The sequence below is a fragment of the Oryx dammah genome, unplaced genomic scaffold (genome assembly GCF_014754425.2).
Source record: "Oryx dammah isolate SB20612 unplaced genomic scaffold, SCBI_Odam_1.1 HiC_scaffold_12, whole genome shotgun sequence".
NCBI lineage: Eukaryota > Metazoa > Chordata > Mammalia > Artiodactyla > Bovidae > Oryx > Oryx dammah.
Window position 1 is genome coordinate 16,550,957 of NW_024070196.1, and position 17,553 is coordinate 16,568,509.

A 17,553-nucleotide genomic window follows, 5' to 3' on the forward strand; every position below is an offset into this window, starting at 1 on the left:
GTTACTATAGTTCCTTATTTATTCTGGGTATTAACTCATCTGATATTTGATTTGCAAATATTTTCTACCATTCTATAGTTTGGCTTTTCACTCCATTGATTTATAGGACTAGCTTTAACATTATTTGTGAAGGAATTATCTTTGGTTTGCTGATGTGTGACCAGTAATATCTCCTGCCCAAATAAGTACTGACTAAGGAATTCAGTTCTGTGTTTTGTTAAAGTTATCTACCTTTCATAAAACCAATAGCAATAATAAGGGCAATGTTTTTGAACTTTTCTTTATACCAAAGCTTTAATAAGAACTTGTCAAGAATGAAATATAACTATCTGCAGCAACATGGATGGACATAGGGGTTATTATACTAAGTGAAGTCAGACAAAGACAAATGTATGATAGCATTGAACATGTGGAATCTAAAAAATAAGACAAAGGAATCTATATACAAAAGAGAAATAGACTCACAGACATAGGAAACAAACTTAAGGTTTTCAAAGGAGATATGGAACAGGCAAGGATAAATTAGGAGTGTGGGATTAACAGATACAAACTACTATATGTGAAAAAAAAAAAACCTTACCATCTTTCTTGTGGGCTTCCCTTGAGACTCAGCTGATAAAGAATCCACCTGCAATGCTAGAGACCTGGGTTCGATCCCTGGGTCGATCCCCTGGAGAAGGAAAAGGCTACCCACTCCAGTATTCTGTCCTGGAGAATTCCACGGACTGTATAGTCCTTGGGGTGGCAAAGAGTCGGACATGACTAGGTGACTTTCACTTCACTTCACATCCTTCTAGTAACTCTTCTCATGTGAAAAGTGTTACAGGGTGCTCTGATTTAAAGCTCGTCACAAATTGAACAGGAGCTGAAGAGACGACACAGAGTTTGTTTTGTCATCTGTCTTAGATGCCTGATCTTGAGTTTGTGAAGAGAGATGTGTGGTTTGTACTGTATGGCCTCTCCCATGGTGTTTGAGAAAATATAAGCTGTATCAGTAGAGATGATCTCCAAGTTACTTGGAATTGCAAGAGAATAGAGCTTCTTTCTACAAATCATCAAGGAGATGACATACTAAGTAACCAGGATAGAATTCAGTGAAAATGTCTGCCTTTTTTTTTTTAAGGAAATATGTGCATTCTGTGGTTTCTGTAGAACATTTCATCTAAGGAAATATCAGTGTGTTCACAAGTTATATATAGCCAGCTTCTCCATTAAAATGCAGCTAACTCTTGGGTGACTGCAAGAAAAACTATGAAAATATCTAGGCCACCCATTCTTAGGATCAAATGCTTCCTGAGCCCCTGTGGAGAAAGCAAGTTATTGTTCATGATTATGGCATATTTTAATAAATGATATCAGTTTTGATAAACCTTAATGTTATTTTTGATCACTGATTTCTGAATCTTCTCTAAATTGATGTCATTGTATCAGATAAAGTTCAATAAATAATTGGTTGCCTTTTAGCACATGAGCTCTACTGGCAAGGATTTTTTAATTTGAAATGATACTTTCACTATTAAAAAAACATGAAATAAAATGAAGTGTCAAGATTACCTTTGGGAATTTTATAGTGTTTTAAAAATAAGAAACATTCATTTTCACCATAATCCCGACACCAGCCCTAAAGTCCAGAGGCTCAAGTACTCAACAATCCTTGCTTGAAAATAAATCGCAAGATTGTAATCGATATTTAATTTTAAAGAAGGAGGTTAAAGAGCATGGTACTGCATTGTTGCTTTATTACTTTGTTTTTTAGGGTTCTCTCCTGACAGTAAAATTCACACTCCATTTATCTAAAGAGCCATAAAGCTGGAATTTCCTAAGAGCACCATATGTAATGATTATGGCAAAATTCCAGAAGTTTCCAGTGGGGAACAGGCTTTTACTCTTTCTGAAACTGTCAAGCTGCTGGCAGAAGCAAGCGCTCTAGTTAAATGACTAAGCATATGATCTCAGAGACATGCCCCAGTCCTTCGGAAGAATCCACGAGGAACATCTGGCTGAGTGACCGAGTGCCATTTGTAGCCAGGCGTATCACAGATTAATCATCAAGGACTGCGAGTAGTTCTAGCCACGACCTCTTAATGAAAGCCACATGTGAACCCATCAGGGTTTTTTTTTTTCGCATGACATCAGTGACGTTTGAATGCAGCAGTTGTCTAGCGCTCCACACAGTCATATGATTAATTCCACCGAGGGGCTTTGGGGTTCCAGCTGGTCCCACACTCTGCACTCAGTAGGCAGAATGAGACTTCCACAGGGTGTCCGTCAGTAGCAGAGCTTTCTCAGCCCTGCCTCCATCATCTGTTCTACTCTGGCTTTCAGTTCCTGTCCGAGTGGCTCTGACATCTTGCATCTTGATTAGGTAACATATGCATCTTGATTAGGCAAGAGTGGACCAAAAAAAACTCTAAGCTCATAAACTAGCTGATGATCTTTAAGAATGCATTCTTAAAGAACTGGTGACTTACGTTCTATTGGATAAGAACTTGTCATGGTTCTGGTTCTTGTCAAGGTATATAGAAAAGTTAAAAAAAAAATTTGTAGATTGGGAATTTTTATAAAAAGAAGAAAAAATTCTGAACTAAGCTCCTATTACTAGGGCAAGGATGAAGAACTAAAACGAAATAATTAGTAAATGCTTAAAAGAGTACTGGTTTTCTTTTGAAAGAAGAGCTATCATACTAATTTCAACTCACTCTGTGGGAACAGCAATCACCTCTTCAGACTCAAGCTTGCTTATGACTTGGTAGGAAGACATCAATAAACGGAGACTACCATTAAAAAAAAAAAAAAGAATGCCAGTGCAGGAAAGATTAAAAAGCAATGTCTAAAAATACCATGTATTAACATATATATATGGAATCTAGAAGGATTGTACCAACAGTCCTACATTGCAGGGCAGCAAGGGAGACACAGACACAGTAAAGAAGAGACTTTTGGATTCACTGGGGGAAGGAGAGGGTGGGATGATTTGAGAGAATAGCATTGAAACATATATATTACCCTATGTAAAGTGGATGACCAGTGCAAGTTTGATGTATGATGCAGGGACCCAAAGCCGCTCTGTGACAACCTGCAGGAATAGTGGAGGGGCTTCAGGATGGAGGGCACACCTGTATACCTATGGCCAACTCATACTGATATGTGGCAGAAACCATCACAATTTCATACAATAACTATCCTCCAATTAAAATAAATAACTTTTTTAATAAGAAAAAGAAAAGCAATGTCTAAGCCAATGTCCTTGAACAATACTTGTTAAAACAATTGGAATATGTCCATACAATCTAAACAGTGGGTCAGGAGGTGTGCTCTGCCCCATTCCCTCACTCGGGGACCAAGGCTGATAGACGCTCACTTTCCATGGCTTCCAAGGTTTCTCTGGGTGTCCACGCTCAGCCAGCAGTTGGGAAAAGAGAAGGAAGTGGAAGGTGGTTGTGGTCCAGGCAGGGAGGTGATTCATATTCCCCTGACCAGGCCTTAATCCCATGGCTGTTGCTAATCATGAGGGAGACGGGGAATTGGAGTTTTTGTGCCAAGGTGCAGAAGAAGCAAGTTTAGACGCTAGCTACCCAGCCTCTTTTGTAGAAGTGATGGGAGCCAGGCAGAAGAAGAAGAGCAGCATTGAGGCATTTTTAATGTATAACCGAGTATGTCTCTGTGTGCCATTTGAACAACATAAATATGTAACCTATTCCAAAAATAAAAGACACTTTTCAGAAAAAGTAAAGTCATTGTCTATATAACATTTAGGGCCCTTATCCTCAATTATACACCATGTACTCCAGATGGTTTTGTCATTTATCATGGCTTATGCACATGCTCTAATTCCTTTTGAACCAGACTGGTTCCAGAATCAGGGGAAACCTCTCCATGACCTGGATTCCTCAATTTGGGGATTTCTTTTCCTTCCCTTGTCTCCATTGGATGGCCCACCAGTAAGGAATGATTGTGTGATTAGGTGATAAGAGAGGAGTTAGCCTTGTCTGTGTTGAACTAGGGGAAAACGTCTAATCATGCCTCGAAAAGTCACTGTAAGGACCGCCCCCCCACCTCAAATCTGGTCTGGAGAATGGCAGCCACAGCGCATCATTGCTCTACAGGTCACATCTGAGACCCAGAGGCATTCCATCTCACTCCCCCACTCAGATGCCTGCGGGTCTTCACACTCCTTATTATTCTTTTTTCTTTTCTTGAGGGTTGCGTACTTTTTGTTTGTTGTTTGTGGTTGTGCCACATGGCATACAGGATCTTCCCCAACGAGGGATTAAACCTATGCCCCCTGCTTTGGGAGCTCAGAGTCTGAACCACTAGACTGCCAGGAAAGTCCCATGTTCTTCATCATTGTGAGACCTTGACTTCTTCGCCTAACGGATGAGGTTCTGATCTGTTTGCCTGTGTGTTTCCAACTTTCCATCTTGCCAAGTCCTTTGAGTTTTCCCTATGACTGAAGCCAGAGATTCTCACAGATATTCCATGGCAGATTTTTCTGGAAGGCATTATCAGCTGTGAGGCAGACAAAAAAGGAATACATGAGCAAATCCATTTGCGAAAGATTATATGCTGCATTCTATATCGCCTCTTGGGAGAATATATGTTCTGAAGAGTCTGAGAAGCTCTGCAGCTTAGACTCTTGTTTAATTTTGTTACTCCTAGGAACACATAAAATGAATCACATATTCCACCTAAATGTCCCTGGGCACTGATGCACAGAACATCAAGTTGGAAGCTGCTGCTTTTGACTTGGGTGGTCCAGTGTGGTCACCACGGATCACACGGGGCTACTATGCACTTGACATGAGTCTCATATTACATTTCCATGCAGCTGTGGGAGTCCGTGTTAATTCTTCCATGAACATTCTATGCAGAGCAAATAATTTCTTCCAGGAGACTCTCACTTTGTGGCTTTACTCCATGTGCCATAACTTTTTGTCCGTGTTTCTTAATCATCAACTGTGTGTTTTCTTTCCTTGATGATTGGTATGTTCATTCTAAGGGATTGCAGCATCTAGTAAAGTGCCTGACACATAATATTATCATCAGGTTTCTTTTGTCCCCTCTTTCGCTACATATTTTAAAGATAAAAAGACACTTAACGTTTTCTTTTTATTTTGCGCTTAAAATTTTTAATGCATATATGATCTGTAAAGCTAATAAGTATCCTGTTCTCAGAAGAAACTTGGAACATTTTAACTCCAGTCATCTCCCGCCCCATTCTTGTTTATTTAGGTCTATTTTTTAATATTTTTTCAAATTCCGTTCTGTAGTTCCATTGCTAGAGACGGATCTCAACTCCCACTCACATCTTGAGTATCTGCCACATCTTGTTTTTTGTTACAGTTGAAGTCTAACTTTTCAGTTGCCTGTGACCAGCCCATTGGCCATTCAGGTACTGCCACCTCCACCCTGTCTAATTTTTGGTTCTGCAAATTTTCCTCATGGGCTTAAAATCCTAGCAATGCTTTTCAAAGAATATCTGTTATGTTTTAGCAAGCATTTCTTAGGGTTTCATATGAAATACATTTACCAGTTAACTGTATGCTGGCATAAACTGAGGTTTATTGCATGGTAAATGGTAAATGGATGTATGGATAAAGTAGAAAAACTTTCTGGCACAAAGAAGCAGAGCAAACAAGTAAGGGAGGCAGGAAAGCACAAAGGCGTTTTGTTATCTTTTAGTTTGTCCAGAGAAATGCTGTACAACTTGTTAGTTGCTAGCTGTGTGTGGCTTTCAGCCCTTGAAATGTGGATAGTGAATGGACACATGCTGAAGTTGTAAAATACAAACTAGATTTTGAGGACTTAATATTAAAAAAGGAAGTAAAATATTATAATAAAATTTTATATTAATAATCTATTAAAGTAATATTTGGGATATATTGAGTAAAACATATTAAATGTCACCTCTGTTAATTTGGCTACATCAGGGTTCGATCTCTCAGTTGGGAAGATCCTCTAGAGAAGGGAAAGTCTACCCACTCCAGTATTCTGGCCTGGAGAATTCCATGGACTGTATAGTCCATGGGGTTGCAAAGAATCGGAAATGACTGAGCAACTTTCACTTTCCCCTTCACATTTAAATTTTATTTATACCTCCCCTGTTTCTCTTGACCAGCACTAGAGTACATTGAGGTACACAATAAATATGAATTGAACAAAAGAAGACACTTGTTGTTCAGTCGCTAAGTCATGTCTGACTCTACGACCAGGGACTGCAGCACACCAGGCTTCCCTGTCCTTCACTGTCTCCTGGAGCTTGCTCAAACTCATGTTTGTTGAGTCAGTGATGCCATCCAACCATCTCATCCTGTGTTGTACCCTTCTCCACCTACCCTCAATTTTTCCCAGCATCAGAGTCTTTTCCAGTGAGTTGGCTCTTTGCATCAGGTGACCAAAGTATTGGAGCTTAAGCTTCAGTATCAACCCTTCCAGTGGATATTCAGGGTAGATTTCCTTTGGGATTGCCTGGGTCTGATCTCCTTGTTGTCCAAGGGACTCTCAAGAGTCTTCTCCAGAGCCATAGTTCAAAAGCACCAATTCTTTGACACTCAGCCTTCTTTATGGTCCAATTCTCATATCCGTGCACGACTACTGGAAAAACCATAGCTTTGACTATATGGACTTTTGTGGGCAAAGTGATGGCTCCACTTTTTAATACACTGTCTAAGTTTGTCATAGCTTTTCTTCCAAGGAGCGTCTTTTAATTTCATGGCTTCAGCCACCATCCACAGTGATTTTGGAGCTGTAAATGGAGCTATAAAGATGAGTCCCACAATATCTGCAAACCATTTCCCATACTAGATTTACTGTGGATCAGATTCATCCATCCAAGGAAGTGCAAGAGGTAAGGATAGAATTCAGTTCCCTCCAAGTGGAACATTTAGATGGAAAGTAGTTGAGGGAAATGACAATCACCTGAGGAGAACAACACACACCTATAGTTTTCCACATTTTTATCACACTTTGTTTCAGTGATGTAGAAACATTTTGGCATAATATTTCATGAAAAGGACTTAAGGAATCTCAAGAATGCAATCAGAACTTTCTCAATTTTATATTGTTTTCTTCTCTGAAATTTTAGCCAATCTGCTTCCCTGAATTAGCTTTCTGCTGGGATGTAGAAAAAATTCTTTATTACATTCCAAAATTTTGAAGCTTGCTTGATTACTGTATAACATTTGCCTTTACCTTGAGAATTGTAACTGGCAAGTCAGACAGATGAAAAGTTTACAAAGGCACCACCTCACTTCCATCTATATATAGCCATTAAACCTTGTATTAGTGAAAGCATTGAAAGCGGTAGTCACTCAGTTGTGTCCGACTCTTTGCAACCCCATGGACTATACAGTCCATGGAATTCTCCAGGCCAGATTACTGGAGTGGGTAGCCTTTCCCTTCTCCAGGGGATCTTCCCAACCCAGGAATTGAACGCAGGCCTCCCGCATTACCGCTGTAACCAAGTCCGTGTGTTTTCTTTCTAAGGGGCAGGATAGAGTAGTGAATTCGTGAAAGAGGATCATAAAAGAAAATATCTGTCTAAAATATCTGAGGCTTCCAGAGAGCTGTTGTCCCACCAGCCTGCAGAATAAACCCCAGTGCCAGGGGATCCTGAGGCTGTTGTGTACCAGCTGACTGTCCCCAGAGACCATTTTTGCCCTTCTTTCTTGTCACCCTTATTCTCTGAAATGGACACCAATGTTTTAGGATGTTTGCTGGGCCTCCAGTTGCTGTAAGTCAGTGCAGCTTCTGCCCCAGGATTCTGCTCAGCTCAGGAATGCAGCATGAGTTCCAGGGCAAACTCTCCTCTGTTTATGAGTTACAGGAGCAGTTCACAAGCCGTGTGACTCAGCTAGGTCTCATGTTTTCCTATTTGACTCCCACTGCCACAAAAGTCTATCTCATTCACAGTTTCTCCCATGCGAGGAGTATGGGTATAGAGCTCCAGAGACCAATGACCTTTGGGCATGTTACTGATAAACCTGATTCCCACATGTTGGGCTTTTACCTGTAACAGAGAGACACATCTGTTACCCCAAGGGCCTATGTTGGGGAAACAGGCATATGGACCAAATGATTAAAGCATTTGGAAGTAGAAAGCCCAGTTGTCTTTGAAGTGGAATTATCTGTAACTTTTATCAGATGTCTTCCCGATGTTACCCATATGTTTAGCGTTCCAGTTTGCAGGCACGGAATTGCCCAGTTACCTCTATTGTTAGCTGAAGGAAAAAAAAATAGTCCCCAAAGTCGTGGAGAGCCAGATTTCATGAGTCTGTGTCTCTTCTGTTACCTCCTGACCCCTGAGATTTCTAATGCTACTCAGGGATGCTTCTCAGTGAGCAGCAAGCCCCGCCCCCCACCACTAACAACAACAGAAAAAGAGGACGAGAAAAAGGTTTTATTTGCTCAATGCAGATTAACCACAGTGTTTCTTGGTTTCCATGGCCAGTATGAAGGGTCCAGTCTAGCCAGAACTTCCTCCTCAACCTTCCATGGATCTTACTCAGTAACCTAATCAAATGAAACATCTCGGATCATGAAGAGCTTCTGGGGGAAAAAAAAAAAGGCAAAGCATGAAATGATACATCAAATGACTAATTGGTGAGCTGAGCTGAGTAGTTTGGAATTGTATGGTTGGTGGCCACGGTTTATAGAGTTTGTCCTGTTCTCCTGTTTTGAAAGAATGACGTAAAGATGCCCACAAACTTCTGGTCCTCCGGGCAGTAGAAAGAGGGATTGCAAACAGGACGGACAAAGGAAGGATTTTTTTTAGAGCCAGGACTCTTGAGAAATTGCCTCTGGGAAAATCTGAAAAGCTCCATGAGCAGGCCCCCGCTCCATAGGCACAAGGCTTCGGCCACAGAGATTAGGCTGAATCCCAGCCCATTTGCTCCTCAGCCTAAAGCCGTTGCCCAACATGTACTGCCTTTTGTAGTGGCTTTACCTTACAGCACAGAATTGTAACCCTTGTGCATATAAATTACCCGTAAAACTCTTGCCTACTGGAGAGTTGAGGAGAGAGGAAGATAAAAAAAATGGCTCTCAAAATTCCCACTAAACAAGAGTCAGCCAAAGTACCAGAGGCCGTGGACCAGTCAACACAGTTAGAGAAACCTACAAAACATCTGTGTGAGAGAGTTTAAGGACTGTTTTTGCCATCGGCCACTGAAACAAAGCGAAAACAAGCCAACATGCCAACAAAAGGCCCCAGTGGTCAAGGAGCTGAGAAGAGACTGCTTTGTGGATGAGTCAGCTGAACGCTGGGACATCTAGAGAAGCAGTGATTTTCAGAAGGTTAAAGGAGGGGATAAATCCACCAAGCAGGTGGTACAGTGTATACAAATTAGCATTTATATCGTACTTCATGGGTGATTCAAGGAGTTTGCCAGGCTAATTTTGACTTAACAAGCTGTATTTAGAGCCTAACCATAAACTCCTCATCAGTTTGTATATTGAAAGCTTTCTTCTTTGTTATCTTGAGTTCAGTTCAGTTCAGTCGCTCAGTCGTGTCCGACCTTTTGCGACCCCATGAATCGCAGCACTCCAGGCCTCCCTGTCCATCACCAACTCCAGGAGTTCACTCAGACTCACGTCCATCGAGTTGGTCATGCCATCCAGCCATCTCATCCTCAGTCCTCCCCTTCTCCTCCTGCCCCCAATCCCTCCCAGCATCAGAGTCCTTTCCAATGAGTCAACTCTTCTCATGAGGTGGCCAAAGTACTGGAGTTTCAGCTTTAGCATCATTCCTTCCAAAGAAATCCCAGGGCTGATCTCCTTCAGATGGACTGGTTGGATCTCCTTGCAGTCCAAGGGACTCTCAAGAGTCTTCTCCAACACCACAGTTCAAAAGCATCAATTCTTCGGCACTCAGCCTTCTTCACAGTCCAACTCTCACATCCATACATGACTACTGGAAAAACCATAGCCTTGACTAGACGGACCTTAGTCGGCAAAGTAATGTCTCTGCTTTTGAATATGCTATCTAGGTTGGTCATAACTTTTCTTCCAAGGAGTAAGTGTCTTTTAATTTCATGGCTGCAGTCACCATCTGCAGTGATTTTGGAGCCCAAAAAAATAAAGTCTGACAGTGTTTCCACTGTTTCCCCATCTATTTCCCATGAAGTGATGGGACCAGATGCCATGATCTTCGTTTTCTGAATGTTGAGCTTTAAGCCAACTTTTTCACTCTCCTCTTTCACTTTCATCAAGAGGCTTTTTAGTTCCTCTTCACTTTCTGCCAGAAGGGTGGTGTCATCTGCATATCTGAGGTTATTGATATTTCTCCTGGCAACCTTGATTCCAGCGTGTATTTCTTCCAGTCCATTGTTTCTTCCAGTCCAGCGTTTCTCATGGAGAGGGTCTATCAAAGGACCAAGAAAATAACCTTGCTGTTGGGAACCTTCTATACTTTAAATATCTGCTGTTCAGAAACCCATTTGAATTGATTAATATTAAATGCACGTGAAAGAGACATTTGCTCTTAACCAGACTTGGAGATATGTTAAGATTTTCATATGCATTTCCAGATGGAAGGTATGTAAATCTCACTTGAGCTCATAAACATATGTTGAGAAATTTGACGGGGGGCTGGGGGGAAGTGGGTGGGGGTACAGCATGGACCCTGGGAGAGGTGATGATAATAATTATGAAAATTTAAAATTTAGTGCATATTTCTAATCCTGAGCACAGCTTACTTGAGGAATCACTTTAAAACCCTGTCTCATTCTGAGACATTTTTACAGTAAAATTCCCTTTAATGGGAATATGAAAGCAATCTGATTGTCGATTTTCTTCGTCTAATAAGAACTAAATATAGTCTTTCTAAGACTCCTACCAAGCATGACAGTGATATTTCAAAAAATCTCTTTTCATACCTAGAGAATAGAGCTGTAGATCAGCTATGTAGAACTAAAGAGGCACCAGCCACAAATACCTGAAATTATTTTCTTGATGATTATAAGGTATTTTACATTTGACATGAATCTTTTCATTCTAGACCATTGATTTTTATTTACATTCTGAATCCAAGTGTTTGCCTCTTTTGGTTAAACAAGATTAAAATGTTGATGTGGTCTATACAAAATCAAAAATTATGTTTCAGGAAATCCTGAACTCATTTTATTTGCCCTATTAACATTTCTTGGGTAAAGTTCCTTATATATTTATATTTATATTTCTCTGCTGTCAAGTTGCTTTCATTGGATGTTTTTTGATAACTCTACAGCTAAATAGGAAAAAAGCCTGGCAGTGTCATATAACTGGGACAACCCGTAGGAAAAAGTCCTGTGCCATATTCAGTGAAGCTACTGCCTTTTCCATCTTTATTTCTTTGGATCAAAAAATATGAGGTCAAAAAACAATGGATCAGTAGTTTTGGGGGCAATTTTATTCCCCCCCTTTTTAAGTCTTTATTGAATTTGTTACTCTAATGTTTCTGTTTTATGTTTTGAGAGTTTTTTGGCCCCAAGGCATGTGGCTCTTAGCTCTCCAAGCAAGAAGTCCCTATTTTCCCTTAAAAAAAAAAATCATGCATGGATACAACTGCAGGATGCTGGGAAAGTGACTTGTGGCATCTTCTCTACCATCCTTGTTGTGATCGCCTGGCAGGCAATTGGCAGCTCTGAACCCTTTCTGGCCGCTCTTCTCGTGCTACCTGTCTCTAGAAGCCATGTGCCAAAACCAGACAGGGAAGGTATGCATGGCAGAAGGCTTATTTCAGTGGCAAAGGCTTAGAGGAAGTTAGATAAGGCCAGGGGTGTTGCCGTGCCTGTTCACGTATAGAGTGTTAACGTTCAGAGGGAGCCACAGGCTCCCAGGCTGGAGGGCTCCGAGTACCACAGTGAGACCTCTGAACTTTATTCAGCAGGCAGTGAAGAGACCTTGAGGTCTCACAAGCAGGGAGGAGATGGTACAGTGTATTAAGACCCTGGATGATGTGGTCACGGCAGTGAAGTGGAGAAGGGCTCTGGTGGGCCGAGAGGAGTGAAACTGGATAGGAGAACGTTGAGAGAGGCTTTGCAAAGGACAACGAGGTCCTGTCTGAGCCCCTCTGGTGAGAGCTGACGTGAAAAGGAAAGGGTGGCTTCAAGATGCAGAATATTAGGAGATGGCAAGTTAGAGGGACAAGACTGACACTTAAGGAGAAAAGGCTATGCTCAAGTTTACACACGTCCACCTTCATGCGGTGTGACCTTGAGTGCGTGCTTCTCATCTGCCCTGCTCACCCCCCATCCTGTGTTGGTAGTGAAATTATAATATCTGCATCCAACAAAACAGTATATTTTAGAAAATTATAGTATCTGCAACCACAAAAATGGTATATTTTACGTGTTTACATACTCTTAAGAAGTATACAGTGTTTTATTATTGGCAGTGTGTTACGAAATATTATTTATTATTTTTTAATTGAAGTATAGTAATGCTGTGTTAGTTTCAGATGTATGTTATTCAGTTATATGTATATATAAATTCTTTTTCAGATTCTTTTCCATTGTAGGTTATTACAAGATATTGAATATAGTTCCCTGTGCTATTCAGTAGGACCTTGCGGTTTATTTTATGTATAGTGGTGGATATATGTTAATCCCAAACTTCTAGTTTACCCCTGTCCCTCTTTCCTCTTTGGTAACCATACGTTTTCTGTCTGTGAATCCATATCGCTTTAGTAAATAAGCTCATTTGTACTGTTTTTTAGATCCCACCTGTAAGTGATATCATGTAATATCTGACTTTCTGTCTGACATGCTTCACTTAGTATGATAATCTGTAGGCCCATACATGTTGCTGCAGATGGCATTATTTCATTCTTTTGATGGCTGAGTAATATTCCATTGTGTATATATACCACACCTCTTTATCCATTCCTCTGTTGAGGGATACTTAGGTTGCTTTCTAGTCTTGGCTGTTATATATTTATTATTATATTGGATTTATTATTGGAGGTTTATAGAGGAGTAAAACAAAGAGTTAAAAATCTGCATACATACGTTTATAGCAGCTTTACTCATAATAAAACTTGAAAGCAACCATGGTGTCCTTCCGTCAGTGAGTGGGTAAGTCAACTGTGGTACTTTCAGACAATGGAACATTGTCCAGTGCTAACAAGAAATGAGCCACCAAACCAGAAAAAGCCAGGAAAAGGAACCATAAATGCATATTACTAAGTGAGAGATGTCAATCCAAAAAGGCTACAGACTGTATGATTCCAACTATATGACATTCTGGAAAAGGCAAAACAGTGGGGACAGTAGGAAGATCAGATGTTGCCATGGGTTTAGGGTGAGAGAGGGGTGAAGAGGCGAGCACAGAGGATTGTTGGTATCTGTATGATACTGTAATGGTTAATTCATGTCAATATCCAAGTGTCAAAACCCAGAAAATATGTGACATGAAGATAAATCCTGATATAGACAAAGGACTTGGAGTGATATTTGATGTTTCAGTGTAAGTTCATTGATCAGTCTTAACAAGGTGCCACGGTGGTGAAGAGGTGCTGGTGGGGAAGGGGTGCTGGTAGTGAAGAATGGAAGGGTTGGGAGACACTTGTGGGAACACTGTACTTGCTGCTCAGTTTGCTTTGAACTTAAAACTGTTCTGAAAAATAAATTCTATTTAATTGGGAAAAAAGGTCTAAGATGATCCCCAAATCTTAAGCCTTTAACTAAAATAATAGCAATAAAAATGCTCCTCACTGGAGTAAGACTGTTAGGAAAATAAGCTGATTTCTGAGAAAGGTGATAAATTCTCAGGACATGTGAAGTCCAGGGGACTTGAATAACAATCATGTGGAGACATTCAATAAGTCATTGGAAAGCAAGACTGGGTCATATTATACTTGCCATTCTTATGGCACTTACAACTACAAAGTGTGTCTACGTGTGTTGACTTGTCTTGTTTTGTTTCCCACACATGGGATAAAGAGATCAAGGAGATGATTCCTAAAGATTTCTTTCACCCATGAGATTTTGTGACCTTCAGGAAATGATTGGATGTGAGATAGAGATGCAAGTGTCACCTCAAGGTGATGTGAGGCTCTGACAGTGGAGGAGCTTATCAAAGGGAACAGATCTGGGCTCCAAACAGAATCTGGAGCTGGGTACTGGGTGCAGGATAGAGATTCAGGGGAGCCATCAGACCTGGTGAGAAGCCCACTGGACATGCCCACTGGGACATGGAGAAGAACAGCACAGGGACATTGCAAAAAGTTTCATGCAGCAGAAGATGGTCAGCCAGCTGCAGAGATGGTAGAGAAGCCAGGTGGGAAACTGAGAAATTTGGTTTGGAAATTAGGTTGCTTTTACCTTTGAGAAACTCATTGTTTTGAGTGGTGGGGTCAGCAAACATTGTCAAAAGCTGGGCAAACAGCAGATGTCAGGGAAGAAAACAAGCAGAAGGCAGTGGACTGAAGGGGTGAGAGCATCGTCAGAAGACGGTTTTATAATGGGGAGATAAGAAGGTGTAGTATCCACCTTCTTTTTTTTTATGTTTTTTGCTTCTTTCTTTAGTTTACCAGGACATTTACACTATCAGAAGGTCTCGCTTTTTAATATCCTTAAATTTTGGGGGGGGGATAAACTTTGCTCCTGATTGGAAGGCCCATCAGGTTCTCTCTTATCCTGGTTGTTTGCTTCTATACATGTGTGATTGACAGCTCGGTGGGTTGCCAGCAGCTGCCTCCATTCACTAGCTCCCATATGATTGGCAGTGATTAGTGACAAAGAAATTTCTTAAAAGGTAGCTCAGACTCTTTACAGTGAAAGAAAAAGAACCTAGAAACCCTGATGATGCTGTGATATAGTTCATACATTCTTAGAACTGTTTTAAACTGTTTTAGCATATTTCTAACAGCAAGAACTACTTTTTATCTTAAAAGATGATTTTTTTTTTCCAGTGGAAGCTTCCATTCCAGGGCTGCCTGGGGAGTAGTGCCTCAGTTAAACGTTGCCCTGAATTGTTTGCATTCAAAAACACCAGAAATTTATTAATATGTGTCCCCACGCAATTCCCTTTAAATATAACATCTGTGTGTCTGTCACAAGCAGTTTTGATCTGATTTTTTTTTAAGTAGAGAAGTTAGAGCACTCTTTACATATAAAAAAATTGTTACAACAAACACATATATGGATACATATTTTCCATTTTTCATGTGAATATTTGCATTTTGCCAAGATGGCACATACACATGTATAGACTCAAAATACTGCAGTATTGCAAAGTAAAAGGAGAGAGGGAAGTAAAGCCAATTTATTTATCTGTGAAAGTGAAACAGTTAGTTGCTCAGTCGTGTCCGACTCTTTGCGACCCCATGTACTGTAGCCCCCCAGGCTCCTCTGTCCATGGGGTTCTTCAGGCAAGAATACTGGAATGGGTTGCCATGCCCTTCTCCAGGGGATCTTCCAGACCCAGGAGTCGAACCTGGGGCTCCTATGTTGCAGGCAGATTTTTTACCATCTGAGCTACCAGGGAAGTCCATATTTACCTTTGCGATCCCAACAATTAGTGGTGCCAGTGGTAGAGAACCCATCTACCAGTGCAGGAGACAAAAGAGACCTGGGTTTGATCCCTGGGTCTGGAAGATCCCCTGGAGGAGGGCATGGCAACCCACTCCAGTATTCTTGCCTGGAGAATCCCATGAACAAAGGGGCCTGGCAGGCTACAGTCCATAGAGCTGCAAAGAGTTGGGCAGGACTGAAGTGACTTAAGCACAACCAACAATTACATTTCAGGTCAGGGAAATTGAATTCCTATGGCTTCATAGGAATTCAGTCAGCATCAGCAGCCCCACCCCAGCCCTCCGGGTGGCCCAGGACAGGTGAGGCTCTGAGCTTGTTTGCAGGTAGCTTCTGGGCAGATCTTCATCTGGCCATCTCGGGAACTTTCCTGACTCTTTGTAGGGCTGCATGTTATGATTTGAATTGTGGCTTTCTGAAAGAAAAGATCCTTTATTTTGCAATAGCTCCCATATGATTGGCAGTGATTAGTGACAAAGAAATTTCTTAAAAAGTAGCTGTAAGCTCTTTCAGTAAAAGAATGAGGTTAATGTGAGTGCAGCTACAACCTCAGAATATGAAGTCTTGGAGCTCAATTTAATATCAAGCATGTTCTTTGTTCTTCCGAACCACCAGGTACCTTGCTTGATAAGCTTTCAAAATTCCTTCCACTTGCGCATGTGAATTTGACTTTTGATTTTCTACATTCTAATACAGAATTTATAATCATAGAGTGAACACATGAAATTAGAACAAGACTTGTTCTAATTTGTCATTAAGGATCTACTTTTGTGGTGATTTAAAAATTTGAGTTGAATACAGTGGCGAGAAATAGAGAAAAAAGGAGAAGATAGTGAACATTCATTGAATGTCGTAGCACTGGGTCAAGTCTTTTTATATAAATGATTCCGTCTAATCCACATAGCTTGTGAACTTTGTGGTGTTACCCATACTCACGCCATACAGTGATGAAATAGCAGAGCTAAAATGGAAATCAAATCAATGTGACCTGGAAGCTTTTTTTTTTTTTTTGAGTTATTCAGACGTTGTCTGGACAGGAAAGCATCTAGAATACTATATGACAGTGTTTTGTTTGTTTTTTTTTCTCAGAATGAGTAAGCAAATAAATGTGAAGTTCAAATGTCTGTGCTTCCAAGAGAAGAGTAGACCCCCGTAGATGCAGAAACTCGAATGGATTGTGTGTGTGGGTTTGTGTTAGTCACTCAAGTCGTGTCTGACTCTTTGAGACCCCATGGACTGCAGCCCACCAGGTCCTCTGTCCATGGGATTCTCCAAGCAAGAATACTGGAGTATGTTGCCATTCCCTTCTCCAGGGGATCTTCCCAACCCAGGGATCGAACCCAGGTCTCCTGCACTACAGACAGATTCTTTACCATCTGAGCCACCAGGGAAGCCCAAGCAGCGTGAGGTTAGACCACTCAGTTCAAATTGCCAGAGAAGAGAGTTTCTGCTGAGCCTTCACCAATAACATCCTCCAGTTGGCCAGGTGGCCCATGATGGCATGGTTTTATAGGAAAATCTCACATTCTTTTTTTTTTTTTTTTTTCAATTAGTCTGAACGATGTATGATCAAAATGGCACCAAGTCCATGGCTTTCAAAATTACGATGGGAATAAAGCCCAAGTAAAATCGCTTGCTTGCTCTCTCATTACTACTTATGTTTCAGCATTCCTATGAACTTTTTTTTAAGCTGAAGGCTTTTCAGCATTGGGGAAAGAAGAGTAACACAGATTTTTGTTTAGCACTCTAGTTCTGGTGATTAGGAACGGCAGGAGGGCCTCTACATGAACATTTAATAATGCTCTGAGATATGTTATCCTGATGCGTATTATTTAAGTAGCTTCAGCGCTGCTTTTAGACCCCAGCTATGGGGCTGACATTGGAAATCCTTGTTTACTATGGGTCTTCTTCAAACCATACCCTTCCTACCATACAAGGGGGGACAACACAGAATTTTCTTTCCCCTCAGATTCAGACAAGAGTTCCTGGATCCCAGAACTCCCTCTACCAGGACCCAGCAACTCTACCCTAATTCCGTATTCTG

General features: G+C 41.0%; 1 protein-coding gene across 1 annotated transcript in view; it reads left to right on the forward strand.

The window, feature by feature from the left end:
* RNF150 (ring finger protein 150) overlaps positions 1–17,553 on the forward strand; it is a 280,841-nt gene that overhangs the window by 107,070 nt on the left and 156,218 nt on the right. The gene's annotated exons all lie outside the window — the stretch shown is intronic.